The sequence below is a fragment of the Micropterus dolomieu genome, linkage group LG13 (genome assembly GCF_021292245.1).
Source record: "Micropterus dolomieu isolate WLL.071019.BEF.003 ecotype Adirondacks linkage group LG13, ASM2129224v1, whole genome shotgun sequence".
NCBI lineage: Eukaryota > Metazoa > Chordata > Actinopteri > Centrarchiformes > Centrarchidae > Micropterus > Micropterus dolomieu.
This window is the reverse complement of record NC_060162.1, coordinates 23328541-23346213: the sequence shown is the minus strand read 5'-3', so window position 1 is coordinate 23346213 and position 17673 is coordinate 23328541. Positions and strand designations below refer to the sequence as shown.

At 42.3% G+C, this 17673-nt stretch overlaps 1 long non-coding RNA gene across 1 annotated transcript in view; it reads left to right on the top strand.

The window, feature by feature from the left end:
* LOC123981926 overlaps window positions 1–17673 on the top strand; it is a 28097-nt gene that overhangs the window by 2217 nt on the left and 8207 nt on the right. The window lies entirely within an intron of this gene.

Sequence of the window (17673 nt, the reverse complement as noted above, 5' to 3'; positions counted from 1 at the left end):
GTGTGTGTGTGTGTGTGAATGTTGGTGTGTGTGGTTTGTGTATGTACATACGTGTCTGTGTGTGTTTTACCAGCTCCCAATTCCCTGGGCCATGCTGTTAACTCTCATCCTGCTTCCAGGACTGAATCATTTTTTGTGAGTATAACCGACCAAGTATGATTAGTTTATCAAACGCGTGCATATGTATTTCACGAGAGAGAGAGAGAGAGTCCAAAAAAAAAAAAAAAATGTGGTATGATTAATTTACCAGCATTCCGCAGGGTCAAGGAAATTGATGCAGGATAATTGGGCACATAGGGAATCGTTGGCAATTTGTGCTTTCAGACTCTACTTGAGAAATTAGATGTCAGTGCAAATGTGAAATTGCTCCTCAATGTTCTCAAAGATTCCATGAAAATTTAAACATAAATCTTAAGTATTTCCAGCAAAGGGATTCTTTCCTTTTTTTTGTGCCAACTTGAAATGAAGCCCTGTGAAAATGATCTGAATGAAGTGAAAGTGTATGAGTGGGGAAAAAGACATCCGAGCTTGTGTAAAGTTGGGGCTGCACTCCGAGGAGGGTGTCGGGGCCCTTGCTCTCCGTAAAATCCTCATGCAAGAATTCATTAGATTCTTTTTGACAGGAAGTAAAGTTTGAATTCATCTGAAGACGTGTTATTATGATATTCAAGATATGTACACCTATAATGCAAAATATAACTCAGACGGTGCGGTATAGCCTACTTTTTCCCCCCGCCAGTCGTCAGTGTAGAAGTTAGAAAGTACAAACGCACGACACATGTTCATATGAATGAGAATAAATTACACAGGAGTGAATAATTGATATAAAGGAGCATCTGATTGTTAAGTTCCGGAGGTCATTGATTGATAAAGTTGCTGTGTGTCTTTTAGTTTAAAAAGAAGTTAGAACATTTTTATTTTAAAAAGCATCGAGACTCTGATAAACCACTTTTATTTTACTTTTTTAAAAAGCTTTCCTATGCAGTGGTCATTAACCGCATTTTATCAATTTAGCTTCAATTACAAGGATTACCGAAAATTAATAAATCATCATCATCACCATGATGAAAACTTGTGGGGAATTTTGTATTCATGCAAGATCAAGATAAACTGATCGCTTAAAAGTCTCGCTCCAAACTCCTAGTTATATTTAAATGTTAGTGTTTATTCCTCACGGACACACAGTGCAGAAGAAAATGCTAAACAAGAATATTTTTGGTAAGCATACTACATACTGACACTCTGGAAAACGGCTTCATTTGTCCTCATTAAAAGCTTAAAAGTCCATGAATAAATAATCATTAAAGAGGATACTTTTTTCCCCCTTTTTTTTTATCTTCGGCCTTATGCAGAACACACTCACTGACTAAATAAATATGCTCCATAAAGGCTGTTTAGAAACGCGCCCTCCCCCCTCTACTTCCACATTGAGAGAGCTGACATGCACCTAAAGATCAGATCCTAGACTGGCTGTTGGTTTTGGAGGGAAGAATTGGACCTCCGAGAGTCAACTTAATGCAATTAAGCGAGGATGATGAGTCTTTCTCTCTCTGTGCCGCTTGAATCAGTAAGCAAGGCAGAATCAAAACTTAAAGGGAAGAAGAAAAGAAAAGAGCGGGAGACGAGCGTGCACAGACCGGTCCCAGCGGTTTAATTATTTTAATTATCTCCCCTCTTTCAGCTTTCCTAAAAAAAAGAGGCCATTAAAGGATGCCCGTTTGGGTTAATCTGATTAAAAAAACAAGATGGAGGGAGAGATGAAAGACTGCAGATGTCAGTGCTAATCAGGGGAGTTAAAACTGCTATTTGTGAACTGGGACGGTTGTTAAAGTGGGTAGAAAGTGCGTGCAGTGTGAGTGTTTTTTTAAATACGTTTTTCCCTCACTTCAAAACACCTCCTCTCTGCAGCCTCTGTTGATAAACTCCCTCTCATGCATCTCCTCAAACTAACGCCATGTTTGATTCTCCGCCGCGCTCTGTAACTGTGCTGGCAGCGGGTCAGGCAAACACGGGAATGAAATGCTAGTAAAAGTTTAAGTTGAGTCCCCAGTGATATGGTTTCGTTTTCGTAAAGGAAGATGCCATTTGAGGAAGGGATGAAAGCAACATTAGCAATTAGCAACACCAAGGTGAATACTCCTTAGATTTTGCAGAAAGTCGGCCACTAAGACACATCATTATCAATTTACCAGTCTCTGCATTTTCATTCTGAGGCAAAAGACAGTTATATGATATATAGTGCTTCTGATCAAGTTATTTTTGCCAAAGAAAATAGTTCTTAAAGTGTTATTTTTTTGAAACAAGACAAGAAAATTTGTCATGTGTTTCCCATGCAGATATCATGCATTTTAGATTTTCATTTTTCTTGTTTCTTATGTCTTATTCTTAGGTAGAGGGGGGAAATTGAGTTGAGGTGGGTGTAACTCAACATCCAGCCAGACATTTTTGCACTCAGTCAGAATGGCCTTTTAGTTCTAAAATAATCTTTTTATTTCTATGTTCAACAGAGGGGCATAAACAGACCTTTTGGTTATGCATTCTTGAGTGTGCAATCGTGTTACGGGAATCACACACACAAAAGAATTCTGGAAAAATCTTGTATTCTTGTTGCTTTGTAAAGGAAACATGTCTTCAAACTGAGTTTTTCATTTTTTTAATGAAAATTTTATTTTTTTAAAGAAAAGTAAAATATTTCTATTCAAAAAATCTATTTTTCATAGAACTGACTTGATGAGATGGAGATGGTTTTTGGAGTGTAGTTATTTATTGTAGCTATAAGAAGCCATACGCATCAACTCTACATCACTCAGCAGGCCAAATGCAACGCTGTCAACTCTGATAATGCCGGGAATTGTTAAAGTTCCACTGACTGTAGAGCTTGACATTTGTTCAGGCAAGAATGAGCACAAAACCAGCACAGGTGTTGAGCCACAGCATGGCAAGAGAGGAGGGGAAAGGAGAGGGGCGGAAAAAAAAACAAAGATCTACTTTCAAACTAAATCAAGCAGAAGGAATGTCCTGAGTGTGTACAGAGATGGACGGGAGCCCATGCAATATTAAAGCGCCATGTCTGGCAATGCCAACCGTGCCACTCCTCTCCGCGGCTCCCGCCCTCCCGGCTTCCCGGCCATCGGCTCTTCCCTCAAGGTGACACTTCAAAGCGGGCACGCAGACGTGGCAGGCCTGGCTGTCGGCATGAAGCCAGCACCCCCACCCCCAACCCCCTCTTTCTCTCCCGCCCACCACCTATTCCCCATTCTACCCCCACCACCACCACCACCACCTCAAAGACACAGCTCCTACCCCTGCTGGGCCAGGTCAGCGCCAAGATCCACACCGCTCGCCGCCTCGGGAGCCGCTGTCAAAAAACTCTTCCCCACAAGCTTAATTAATAACGGGCCATTCCTAATGCAAACCCTCTGAATCTGCAGCCTGTTTCCCTCCGATCCTATTGGTGAGTTCTGAGGCCTCGACAGAAGGCAGACAAGGAGAGGAGGGCTGGTTGGGGATACATCCAAATCATTTGAATTTCGATGATTGGGATTCACATGCATTATTCTCCGCGCTTTATAACCTATTTTCTGTGTTGTACAGTGTGCCTGCCTGTCTGTCTGGGTGTTTTTTTAAAAAGATGTCTCTCTTCTGCAGATGATTGGAGACACTCGAACCAAAGAATATAGGGCTGCTCTTCTCGGCCTGTCTGACAGGTGGTGTAGGAAAAACCTAAATGTACACACATACACACACCCAGTCTGCATCAGCTGGGTCCAGGGCCTGTAATCACCTCTCAAACCTGGAGGGAGACTTTTACCGAGCTCGCCGTGATCGATATTTGCCGATCCGTCTGCCCGTATCAACCTCAAATAAAAGCAGAGAGCAGGAGACAAGGCAGCACAGGCAGGTCGTGGGGAGGTCTGCGGCACCCCCGTTTGATGTCTGTGAAAGCTCTCATCAGTGTGTGGAACTGGCTTCATCCCGGCACGCCGGGTCACCGCCGCCTCACCCCGAGCAGAGCACGGCTGATTGTCTCACTGTCGGGGCGAGCGGGGTTGTTGTTTTCCGAGGTGAGAGGATGGATCTTTTCCGGCAAGCTGGACTTCAGTTTTTTAATAGGGCCCCAGCTCCGGCACCTCGCAGGCCCGCTCAGGCCGACACGCTGATGATTAGGAGGGGAACTCGTCCAAATTCACTCCTCCTCCCCTCCTCCTTCTGCCAGTCCTGAGCTCACGTTGTTACTGTATTTTTATTAAGCGCGTGTGCTCCTCCGCCTCATCCATTGCATTCTTGATGGACTGAGTGGGGTGGGGGTGGGGGTGGGGGGGAAGTGCGGGCTAAACAACCCTGTGTGCCTCGAGAAGCCATGGTTAAATGGTACACGGCTCAGAAATATAAGGTCTGCAAGTACGAGCGCAGCCACAAGAGCATTGCGGCATTTAGGGCAAGGAGCTGGTTACGTTAGCTGACACGCTGATATAATTAGGTCGTAATAAATAAGAAAGGCAACGGGGAGTGAGGGCGTGTCTCAACAGTGGCCATTAGAGAAACCACATAGGTTGCATTTTAAGAAAAAAAGTCACCTGTCTACCTGGAAATACACACACTTTCTCTTCTTCCTGCTCGGTCTCACACACATTTACCCAGTGTCCTACTTGCAGAGTCCTTCTGAGTGTTGTTTTAAACCCCAGTAGCCCTGGCCCTTTAAGTGAGCTAACAGAGGTGGTTGTAGGCTCAAACCAACCTTAATTAGTACACTTACTGCACAGTGAGGGCAGGTACGAAGGCAAGCCTCCGCACTGCAGTTTCCCTCAGATTAAGCCTCTTTTAGACGAGGCTGTAACCTCCCACAATGACGCGGTAATTAACTTCATTAGCTTTCAATTCTCTTTTAGTTTTGGCAAAGTGGGTGAGGCTTAGTTTTGGCCTCCGTTGAGATAAGAGTTGCAGAAATCGGTTAATCTCATCTGTCTGTGCTTTATCTCCACCAATGTTGCTGTATTTCATGCGTGCTACCTGCTGTTCATCTTGGCGACATGCATGTGCATGAGCGGGTTGTAATGAGTCAGGCATCGGGTTTTAATAAGCACAGCTTTACCCACAGATCCTTCTGTGATTTGCATCCATGTCGGACATGAGGCGTAAAGCGGGGTGATTGATTCATGGCTCGTCCCATATTGGAGCGAGAGAGAGGGAGGAGAGAGAGAGGGGAAGGCCATAGATTTATTATCAAGCTCAGCGACAAAGGGAGGAAGAGAGTGTGCATATGTTAATCCGCTGGCTGAACGATGATCAAAGACTGGAACAAGCTGAGCCCTGCTGATCGCCTCGGGGCAAACGATGCTCTCCAAGCAGCTGGGAAAGTGTGCAGACGAGGAGTAAACAGATAGTTAGAAAAATCAATAGCTGAGGTTCGGGCCGCGGCTTGGTGTGAAGGTCAAAGGAGGCTGGTGTCCGCAGCGCGTGGAGGGAAGTCTGGAAACCAGGGGCGCTTTTAGGCCAATTTAAGAGAAGTGATGTGTTTACAGCTGAGTTGTGGCCAGGCATGAAGGAAGTTCAAGCTGAGGTTACAGCCGCTCTGGTCAGCTCAGTGATATATATATATATATATATATATTTTTTTTTAAACGTGAAAAAAAACATCAGTTCTGGTTCTGACTCAAACATCTAAGGATTTGATTCATGGGCAGTGGCTCGGGTGTGCGTTTGGAAGTAGGACCTCGCATGAGCTCATTTGGGTTTCAAAGGAAGAAGGATTTTCTTTTTAGTGTCAAAACACCCTGCGTGGGACTCGTTTGTTCGTTATCTGTTATCCCACCTTCCTCTTTTGACTGACCCAAAGTATTCCCACAGGCCTCTCTACCTCAGGTACCCGCACTGGCTGGCTGCTTTGGGAATTTGTGCCATCCCTGTGATCCCATCCTCAATGCTCGATTTTGGTGTGAATTTTGCATTTCCATCGTCAAAAACATCCGATCCTCCTATATGTCATCATGTAAATTGTAGAATGGGGAGTACTTTTTCTTTCATCAAAGCGTTCACCCCACACTTCATAATCTAAAATATCTGTTAAAAAAAAGAAAAAAAAAGATACATATCTGTCATCGCTCTCTTAATTATGAATTCATATCTTCGTATGCTTATAGCTGAATAATTAAGATGACTTAGCTTTTTACCCCCAAGCTTTGGTGTCTTTTGACTTCCTCCACTTCTGAAGCGGATTGTTTTTGTGATTAGTCACTTTGTTTAATCTGGTAATGATGGCGTCCCCTCAGGCTAAATGCCTGATTTGTGCTTACTAGTTTATTTATTCATTTGTACTTTTGACGTGTTAATCTGCATAAACGGCGCAGAGCTCCACCAGGACCCTCGAATGTGTTTCTGCACCTGTCAATTACGACAAATCTGAGACACCGGGAAGCTGCCACCCCGGTCCCTGCACCTGGTTCAGGTTAGAAGTCCGCCTGTCAATCAACCCTGATCTACCGGCTCCTGTCAGGAAGATACTGATATTCAGCCCTTCATCTCTGCCTCAAGTCTGTAGCATTAATTGAGCATAACTGCTGCTAATTATGATTGATGAATGAATGTGCAGAATGGCAGAGTAACAGACAATACAGTACCACACAATGCAATGCTCTGTTTTTACTCTGAGAGTGTGATTCTAACTCGTCACTGGTTGCATATATTTTGAGTGTGAGGTTGTGAAACACTTTACTATAAAAGCACTATGCAGTCCATTTACTAAACACGTTTGGCCTATACAGGTTCTTCTAGAACCAAGCAATTTAGCGGGTTATAAAGGTTCTTCTACACCTCACAATGAACCACAATCTGATCATTTCTTCTTTGGCTCAAACTTTACAAGCAAATTACATGAAAAGCTGCAGTGTAGGTTTTGAGAGTTGACAACAGACCAAACGTCAAAAGGAACTGGCTGACCTCTCGTGCTGCAGCTTGGCCATTAGAAAACCCTCCTGTGTGTTGTCGGACAGTCGGAGACCTATAATTTACTGTAGCATGGCCTGGTTAGCCCTACAGCAGGCCTCTGGTTATCTGATGCAAATGTTCCCAAATGAAACGAATTGGAAATATCAACAAGCTCTGAGTAATTGCGCCTGATAAAAAATGCATGGGGTTGTGGTGCTGGACTTGCTTCCCGCAGACGCAGGGAAGTTATCTCTCATTACCCGGACCGTGATAAAGTGCACTGACTTCACCGTCAAGCTAAAGCAATGCATTCAGCTCCGTCTAATAAAGGCGGCTGCCTGCCACGCACTTGCTCGAGAAATCCATTTGCAGCAGTTTGTTTTGGAGGAGAAATATTGTTGCTGGCTGCAGCAATTAATTTTCTCTCTCCACGCTTTGATGCTTGTCTCCGTAGTTAAAAATCCTTGCACATGAAGATGTGATGTTTTATTCGTTGTAATTCTTAGTTTATATATGTATAAGTATGGATGTACACTATGTGAAGATTTCAGACTAACAACCCCCACAGTACATTTAAAAAGTACAGTCTGCAGCAGTTCTTCATTGATGCACTGGAGATGACGATATCAACTTGTCTTTATGTGTTTCTTGCTGTGCCATAACTCAAGACCACAGTCCTTCTTTCTGTCACCTGAGTGTCAGGAGCCAGGACAAGCTCTGATTCAATTTGCCATGCAAAACAGCTGTTTGGCTCCAAGAAATCTAAATAATGAAAATGATGACACAACGTCTGTCTCTGTGAGCACAGCGGGGGATCCAAACTCTACCGACCAAGAACATGAGACTAGATTATGAGGAATGGATGGGGTGGGTTCATGGCAAAGAAGAGCAGCTTTTCTGTGCTGCTTTGCAGTCTGTGGAGATTAGAATTATATTCGAAAAGAATGTGTAGATGTTTGGTGCCTCGGGTTTAAAAATCTGGGAATGGTGAGCTTAAAGACAGTGCCAGTTTTTCTGCATATCTTAGCCCATTTACTCCTTAACATTAATTTATGGCTAACTGTTTTCAAAGCTACATATATTTTTTTAAATGTTTCTCTGACCTTCCAAGCAAATATTTGTCTCCTTTCAGTTCAGTTTTAATATTAAAATCTATGTGCAGACTTCAAATTTTGCTTGAGATAGATACATAATCCAGCACAGTTAACATCATGCCATCTTTTTATTTTTGTTTAATCTTGGCAAGGTAGCACAGCTAAAAGCACAGCTGCTTTTAGGTATTTTTTGACAAGTCCAGGGCAAGTCTCAAGTCTTCACAAGCAATTATTACAGTAATTACAATTCAAGATAAAGGTGTTTCAGGTCTGTAAATGCTGTCAATTAGTATTTCATCATGTTTGAACATTTTGCATTCAAAGCTTTGTTAATAGTCAAGGGTATGTAATAACCTTCCGTCGGCCGGGCCAACTCTTTGGTCCAAAATTTTGCTTGATTTATGACCATATACCTGCTAAACAAATTTCCCATCAGACTCATCTATGCTTTGTGTTTAGCGCTAAATACCAAGATGAAAACTAAGATGATAAACATATATTAGCATGCTGACATTAGCATTTAGCTCAAAGCACTAGGAAAGTCTCACAGAGCTGCTAGCATGGCTGTAGACTCTTTACATAGCTGTCTTATTGTCTTTACTGGTAATGTTTTAAAATTTTGATTTGAAGTGATGAATGTTTTTTACAGTTCAAGTCAAGAATAAAGTCCTTGTTTTTATAAGTTATGTTGCAAGTCTCAAGCTTTAAGCATACAGCTCTGTGTGAAACTACTGGTTTGACAACAATGCATTACCCGAGGATGATAACTTTTAAAAAGTAGACATAGAAGTAAAAGATGTTAAGTTTTGATACATGGGTGAAACATGCAAAAACCACATTATTAACATTCACTGTTCTGCTCAACCTTTCCAAATTCTTTTAAAAGTGCTGTCAAAAATGAGCGCTTTTTGATGACAGATGACATTTCTGTGAACTGTAAGATCTGCATGTTGCCCATGCAGATGAAAGGATCATCAGCAAATCAGAAAAAAAAAAAAAAAACTTCACTTCTCAACCAGGGTTAATGCTTGTGGCAGTGCACTGACGTCAACAGCTGTTCTCAAACAAGCCCTTTGATGACTCATTGACAGCGGAAGCTCCCGATTGCCACTTTCACTAACTGGGGAAATGTCAGCGTCGGCGCTCAACGGAGGCTGATCACAGTCCCTCTACAGCTCCCGCCTGCCAGAACGAGGCAGTGATGAAATAGCTCTGGTGTTAATGGATGTGAGAGCAATCTTGACCCTCTCCAAAGAGCAGGCTCTCTGTCTCCATTAAAAAGGGCCTTTGCTTTGGTCTGGATCAGAGCCTTGGCTCTCTCTGTGCCATGGGGAGTAGCCAGACAAAGGTAATTGTACGCTTCCTCTGCCCCTCCACCTCCACGTCAGGACTCAGGGGAGCGCCTGTGGAGGACAAGGATTTTGAAATAGAGAGAAAACACACACAGACAAGTAATGATTAGGTTATTAGCGCTAAGGTGACTAATTACCTAATTGTACTGTCAAAAGGGGGGAGCAGGAGGGGGAGCTGGGCTGCAAGGTGAGGAGAGAGAAGCAGAGGAGGAGTGTTTGGAGAGACTGAGGTTCATCTCCTCTCTCTTCCTTCCCCAGGCTGGGTTGCAGGGGTGGGTCCCTCACTACGTCTCTCTTTCCCCACGGCGTCCCCCCAGCCTGCTGTTCGGGTCCCAGTGACATCTGCTCATAGCATGGCATGTCCTCGCTCCCCCCTCAGAGGCCGGAGTCCCCCACACCCCCGCATGCCTCCCCGTGCAGATGTTGTGGTCCCTGGGTCCTGCCTGTGTAGAGAGCGTCAGGCCCGTTTGATGTGTGATGAAACGGAATCAAGCGAGCCACTCAGGGGCTCAGGGAGCAAATGGGGTAGAGGGGGTGAGGAAGGGTACTAGGGAAGAAAGGAATGGGGGAGGAGGAGTAGGGGATGTGGGAAAGAGTACAGGGAAGAAGGGATGTTGGGATAAGTCTCATTACAATATCAATCAGAGGCTGGGCACATGGTTGCAGCACAGGGTTGGGATGTCCCAGCACCGGAGGTCAGACACCTCAGGAGGAAAATGATGGGATGGAGGAGAGGTGATGGAAACAAGGAGGGGAGACAACTGGTGGAGAAGAGAGGACATAAGGAGATAAGAGGAGAAATGAGGGAAGAGAAAATAAGCAGAAAAGAGAAGTGAGGTGAGGTGAGAAAACAAGATGAGAGGAAAGGAAATAACGGTTGAGTAAACAAAGGGAGCAAGAGAGATTAGAGGAAAGGAGATGAAACCAATTCAAGGAGGAAAGTAGAGAAGGGGACGCAAGACAAGAGGTTATGAAAGTATAGGAAAAGAAAAGATCAGAAAATGAAACAAAGAGAAAGGAGAAGGAAGAGGAAATAAGAGAAGAGAGGAAAAAAACTAAGACGGAAGGAAAATACATTTGAGGAGATAAAATGAGATGAGAGCATAGGAAATGAAAGGAACATCAGTGGAGGAGGTGAAAGTCAGTGATAGTAGACATGGTGAGAGGAAAGGAGGGGGGGACAAAATGAGATGAGACAAATGAAAACGAGAGAAGAGAAAGCAAGGGGAGAGAAAAGGAAAGGAACAGAGAGTGAGGAGAGTAAAGTAGATGAGATAAATGGTGATGAGATTAAGGAAACAAGACAAAGCAAGAGGATAGGAAAGAGGAAATAAAATTAGGAGAGGAAAGTAGGTGTGTGGAGATTAAATTAACTGGGAAAAGAGGAAACAATAGAGAAAGCAAAATGAGATGAAAGAAAAGGAAAATAGACAAGGAGATTGGGTGAGACGAAAGAAAAGTTAAGTGAAACAAGGTGAAAAAAATAAGGAGGGTGAAAAAGAAAATTAAGCTAGATGAGATTAGAAAAATTAAATAAAGATACAAGGGGGAATTAAATAAAGAGAGAGGAAGCAAGATCAGAGGATGTGAGATGAAGAAAATAAAATGAGGGAAAAGGAATGAGAGGAGTGGAAGTGAGTGGAGAAGAAATTAGATAAGAGGAGAGGTGAACAAAAGGTGAGGGAAGTTGATGAGAGGACAGGAAACCAGGAAAGAGAAAGCAAGAGAGAAAAGGGGGAAGTAGATGATAGAGAAAAAGAAATGAGATGAAGCGAGAGAGGAGGAACCAAGAGGAGAAAAGAAAACAGCGTAGATGAGAGAAAAGAAATGAGGGCAGGCAAGAGATGAGGAAACAGAAGAATGGAATTGAAACAACAGGAAAGAAAAAAGGAGATGAGACAAATATAGATGAGAGAAATTATGACTAGCGGAAGGAAAGATGGGAAGAGGAAGGAAGAGGAAGGCAAAGGGAAGAAGATAGATGAGATGAGAGAAAAGGAAATGAGAGAAGAAGCAAGAGGAGGGAAAACTAGAGCAAAAAAGAAGAAACAAACCGCAGGACAGGGTAAGAATGAAATTAAAGGACAAGAAAGAGTGAACAGAGAGAAGAGAGAGAGAAAGTGAGATTAAAGAAAAGAAAATGAAAGTAGAGTAAAGGAAATAGATGAAGAGGAGAGGGAAGACAGGAGGAGAAAAGATATACAGTAAATAGATTAGAGAAAGCACTGGGAAAGGAAATGAGATGAAAGAATAAACAAAAGGGAAGGATAGGAATGAAAATCAGAGAACTTGATACAAGATGAGAGAAGAGGAAGCAAGAGTAGAGGAGCTGGTCGCAGCTTTCTCTCATGTCTCCTTCCTCTTTCTTCCTCCAACATGGCTGTCTTCCCTTGTCTCTTTGCTCTGCGTTCCTCTGTATTCCCTCATTTACTCGTGCATCTCTCTGCCTAATCTTGCTCCCTGTGCAGTATGTTAATTATTGTTGTGAAAGAACAGAAAGTTAATGACGACGACGAGGAGAAAGATGATGATGATGTTGATGATGGTGATGATGATGCTATTATGATTACCACTTAATGCGGGCAGTAGTGCGTGCCACGTAAAGAAAAGTTTAACAGGAGGAAGTGGGTGAAGAAGCGCTAACAGGGGACCAGGTGAAGCGATGGATAGGTTAGCAGTTAAAGATCAAAGTGAAAAACAAAGGCGGATTTCAAACGGGCCCAGAGAGCTTGGCAACAGACCCGCGGCTCCTCTGATAATACTTAGATCTATAAATGTTTCTTTTTTTATTTATTTATTTTCTTATTTATTTTTAAAATTATTCATCGCCATAATAATTTGGGCCTAACAAGCACTTGAGGGAGACGGCTTCCTTTTGCATCTCTCTCCCCCATTTCTTTAGTTTCCCGCTCCGTGGTGCTGTGAGCTCGGGGATTTGGGGGCACTATTAGAGAGAATTTCTTTTATTTGCTGCTAATGAATGATATGCATGATACTATTTTCTTTTTTCTTGTGTACTTTGTGGGGGTAACTGCGTGGATTGGGGCAGGAGCTGGAGAATTGGACTCTTTTTCAAGGCTTTGTTCATTTAACCCTCTTCTCGCCTTCCGAGCAAATGCACGAGGTTGTTATCGTCACTTTGCCAGATTTCCAATTCAAATATGCAATCATACTTCACTTGACACCAGTGATATGACATAGTTTGACTTTGTTTTTCTATTTTCACTCACACTGTATGTTTATGAAATATGGGTTAACTGGTCTGTAGATACAGGAGAGGCACAACAGGTCTGTCAACATCTCTGCCACCGAGAGAAATAACTGCACATTTATTGTTCTTTGTTCTTAAAAGGATTCCAACAGTTTTTTCATGCCCATATGGTGCAAAAACAGAACAATTTACTGGGCAGACTCTGCACAATTTTTTAATCTTCTATTTTGACTTATCTCACGCTACACATTTTAATTGGCTTCTCTGCACTGCCAAAACATACCACTTTTAGTGTCATTGATGAATCGATCAACTAATTGTGAAAGTAATGCTCGCACTGAATATAAACACACTGGTTTTGTCTATTGACTGTTCCCGAAACATTTATGCAAACAAGATGGATGCATCCTCAAAAATGGGGACAAAATGAGGAAGAACATGGACCAGTAGCTAGCTCTGTTTTGCATTGAAGTTCAGTTTTATTGCTGTTTGTTGCAGACTACAATCAGCCACAACATGTTAAAATACTACTCCAGAAATATTAAAACAGGTTCACTGCAGTTTAAAGCAGATCTTTTGACAGAAACGATGAGGGAAATCAGATCACGGAACTGCTTGAACTGCAAGATAGCCGACCTGACCTGCCTGAAATCCACTCAAATGTAATTAGTCAGGGGCAACAATATCTGTGCTTGATATCAGGCTCAAGTTGTACAGTTTCTGCCCAGCTTAAGACTGATGAGAAATGTCCCAGAAGCCCACTCTGACAAAAAAGATAGATAAAGATAAATGTATTATTCATCCAAAAGTTATTAAATTGCTTATTTAAGTTTTTTCCTCTGTTGGACTGTTGGATACACACACCTGATGCTTAACCTAAAGTGCACAAATCTTCACAATGTCATGTTTCAGCCAAGTGTTTGAATTAATTGTCTGCTCCTTCACTTCAAAAAAGGACATTTTATTAAGTGCTTTAGTACAAAAGTGCATTGCATTCACTAAAGAAACAAAAACTAGAGACTCGTAATTACTATATCTGTATCTTATAATTATTTAAAAACAATCTCATATGGATTGTGTTGTTTGTGAAAAGTGCATGAAGTGTATTGAAAAGCCATGTTTCATTCATAAACCTTCATTGGGCTTTAAACTCACAATATGAAGCAACATCTTTATACTAAAGCCACTGGCTGCAACAACCAATAAAAAAAGAATCAGAAACACCTGAGACAATTATCCTGTCAATAATTGATAACTTATACATCAAATGAGACAAGTAATGCTCATGTTATCTCATTTCACAGTTTAATTCCAGATGAAGGCCCGTGACTGTGTGTGAGAGTGTGCAGGAATTTCATTACCATATTTTGTCAAATATTCAGTTCTTTAAAGTTGTATAAAAGTTATTAACATGCTGCCATTTATTTAAGTGCAGTTTTTCTTGTTTCTAGTTTTTATTCTAGCAATTTATGTAAATATTTATAAAGAAAGAACTAAAATAGGGCAAATCAATGGGCTTGCATCAACGAAAATCAATTTGGTATTTGTTGGAACCAGGGAAAAGTATTGATTGTTTTGTCTGTTACAAAAAAATGACAGTTTTAGTAGCCCATAACTTACCAAGTCAGCTGTTCAATCTGATACATTTGTGGCGTATTCTCCTGATGCCATATTGTATAAAGTATTTATTTACTGTTTGTGCAAAGATGTTGATTTTCGCTGGGGAAACACTGACCTTCACCTCTCTATGCAAGAAATAATGCAAATACCTTTTAAAGTGTCGTCTCCGTAGAGTTTTGTAACAACTACACACACAAACACACACACAGACATACATAGACAAACACAGTCGCATAAACTATTGCCTGCAGTGATGGCTGCAGTGCTATATTCCAAATTTTAAAACAGTAGCACACATCAGTGTGCTCTGTGCTGGTGTAAACATGGCCGGATAATGACCTCCCTCCTGAACGGAGAGAGCTGCTCCTCCTCGGCTGTCCCTCCTCTCTTCTCCTACTCCTTCTTTGGTGTGCATCAACCCGGGCTCCGTAAAACTTTGAAGTTGCTCTCTCTGCCACCTTCTGCCTTAATCGGCATCTTCAGATGGGAGTTGATGGAGGCGCTGTTGTCTCCCTTTGGAGACACGCTGCTGGAGAGGTTGTGTGATGAATGTTTGAGCAGCGGTGATAAAGCTGCACTTTTCCCATGCTGAGAGTCATGCCAGAGGCTTCACACGCCTCGCCAGTCAGGAGGGGAGAGTCCAGGCCAGGCCGCCCTGATCTTTACCTCCTACAGTGGGCTATATGGATGGGGCTTCAGGGAGCTTTGGGGCTAAAGGTCGACTGTACAAGTACAGAGCAACTCCATAACACACCTGAGAGAAAAGACTGTGTTGATGTGCAGATTGACACTGATGCCTGCCCTTTCTTCTCTTTTAGGCACACTGCACAAAAACAAACTTTGTACTAATATGTGTGGACACAGGGTTCGTGATGTTTAATTCAACCCTGTAAATGACCATTAATTAATAAACCTCATACTTCAGTCTGCTCCATGTTGCATGAGCGGACCTTTAACTTTTAATCTGGCAGCAGAGATGTTGACACATGCTTTACTCGGAATGAAAAACTACCACAGATTGACTCAATTAGAGCAATCCAGTGAAAGATATCACTCAGATGCAACTTGGAGATGTTAAATCCCCACCTTTGTTTGTTTTTGCACAGCTTGTTGCTCCCCAAACCCTCAACATCTGTGCTGAGGGAGGGTACGTGGGGGGAGGTTGATGGCAGGCCACATGGGGAGGGCCTCCTCTCTCTCAGTCTGTCAGCCCACCTGACTGCTGCTATGGCAGGCCTGCCCAAGGCAAGACCACAGGCTACGGCCTCCTGTGGGCCTCCAGCAGGGCTCGCCAGCCTCCCTGAGCCCATTAGAGCACCCCTCCTTACACCTCCGCCCAGGAGGCCCCCACCCAGCCCTGCAGGCCTCTGCCCCAGGATGCCATTGCTCTCCATCCTGCCACTGCTCTGAGCTGAAATAACTCTATTGTTTTCCACTGTTTGCCATGTTGTGTGTGTAATAGGAGTGGTTTGGGGGCATGTTTCTGCATTTTTATTTATTTTTCTGCCTTGTCCTCGGGCTGTAAGGTTTCAAATCAGGCTCCTCAGAGGCCCAGGCTTCCAGTGGTCTGAGAGTATTTTTAGGGAACAAATTCCAGGAAGGCCTTTTTACAGTTACTGCACTAATGTGGTGTGACTGTCAAAGCGTCCACTTGTGTCGGCTGTTCCCCTGAATGGTCCAACATTGAGGATTGTGGAAGCACTTAACCTGGATTCACTGTGTCTTATAGCAAAGACAATAGCTGGAAATATTTCTGTTGTATCTTTCTCTATCTGGTTCTTACATCTTTGATCAATGAGATCGTCTCGGGAGCGGCTGAGATTCTCAGGGCAAGGTTGAGCTTTGGGGGTGTGGTGGAGTGATCAGATACTCTGGAAATCTGATGATTATCTGTCTGTTTGAGTCTTTTTGATCTAAATGAAACTACAGGGTGCAGAACGGACCCTGCATGTGAATCAGACCCGGCAACTTTGCATACGAGTTGCAGAAATACCAGGAGAGCAAATCCATGTTCAACCACCAGTTTTGGATGCAATTTACGAACGTGAGCCTCTGAAGCGCACTGTAATGGTTCAATTTATAATTAATAATATCTGATTTGCCAGATTGCCATAAACTTGGGGAATATAAATTTGGGTGTGTTGGGGTTTCTGATTTTTTTAAAGCATTAAGTATTTATGATTCTTGATGGATATATAAACTGTGGTAAATCCATTGCCTTGAATATTGATTATCTCAAATTAAAAATGCAGTTTGAGAAGAAGGTTAGCAGCTTTCTCTGGTCAGCCTAAACCCGTTTTACAACTTTCATATTCCTGACCTCCTTGTTCCCTGCTTGTAGTTTGGTGTGCCAATTAGCTGTGGAGCTCTTTAACGAGCAAGTCATTAGTTCTAATTAGGATGTGGTTAACTGCGATGCATTAAAAGGCGAAACCCATCATGTTGAAGGATGACAGTGTCGCCGCTAAGCCCGACTGGAAACAGCTGTTAACTTCGCTGAGAGGTTCACGCTATAAACAAATACTCCCATGAGCACAGCGAGATGATGGGACACCTCCTCATACAAAGTGACTGAAAGCACAAAATACAAAAATTTGGTTTATTTAAGTGTGGACAAGCTATTGGGGGTATCCACAAAATGATTTTTAGGAACCTTCGGTTCAACCCTGCCTCCTAAAAATTATGTTTACATACTAAAAAGACAGAAACACAATACTACTTTGGTTAAAGTTTTATCAAAAATTTAAGGAAACATATTCACCAAGTGACTTGATGAATATATCAGCAAAATGATCACTAAGCATTTTTCATGTGTTTTTCCTGCAAAATCTGCTTGTCACAATGAAGTTTGAGTTTAAGTTTTTATGGTTATGTTGAGATGACTCAAAGCACTTGGCTAAGATTAGGAGAAGATTGTGGTATTGGTTGGTTGAAAAAGTCTGACAGTGACATGTCATTTTGCTTTGCACAAGAAAAAAACATAAATGGTGATTACTTTTTTTATATTTCTCCACTTTGATAAATAAATTGCATAACAAATAGTTTGTTATTGCAGCTCTGAAAAGACACAGCAAGGGGAGCAAGTAAGAAAATAGTGAGTGCTTCCTTTCTGTTACATGAACGGTTAGATCAGGAATGAGAAGTTAAGAAAACCCAACTTCTTTGTTAACCAGGTACTAGGGCTGACCCCAAATAGTCAAAGATTCGATGCTTCGATGGGCGGAGCCTGATTCGTCAATCTCACAGTTGGAGCTTTGCAGCGAAACAAGGATCATACCATTTTGGCGATATGGGGGTGCTCAATGTCTGATTTTACATAGAACTACCAGTTTTCTCCCAATAAGTACCAATACAGCCTATTAGAATATACATTTCAACGTTTAATGCTTTAAATAAACATGTAAAAAGAATAAAACTTTCAATAAATGTTTTTAAAGTGCGTAAATAAATCTAAAATTGTAACCCTAACCCT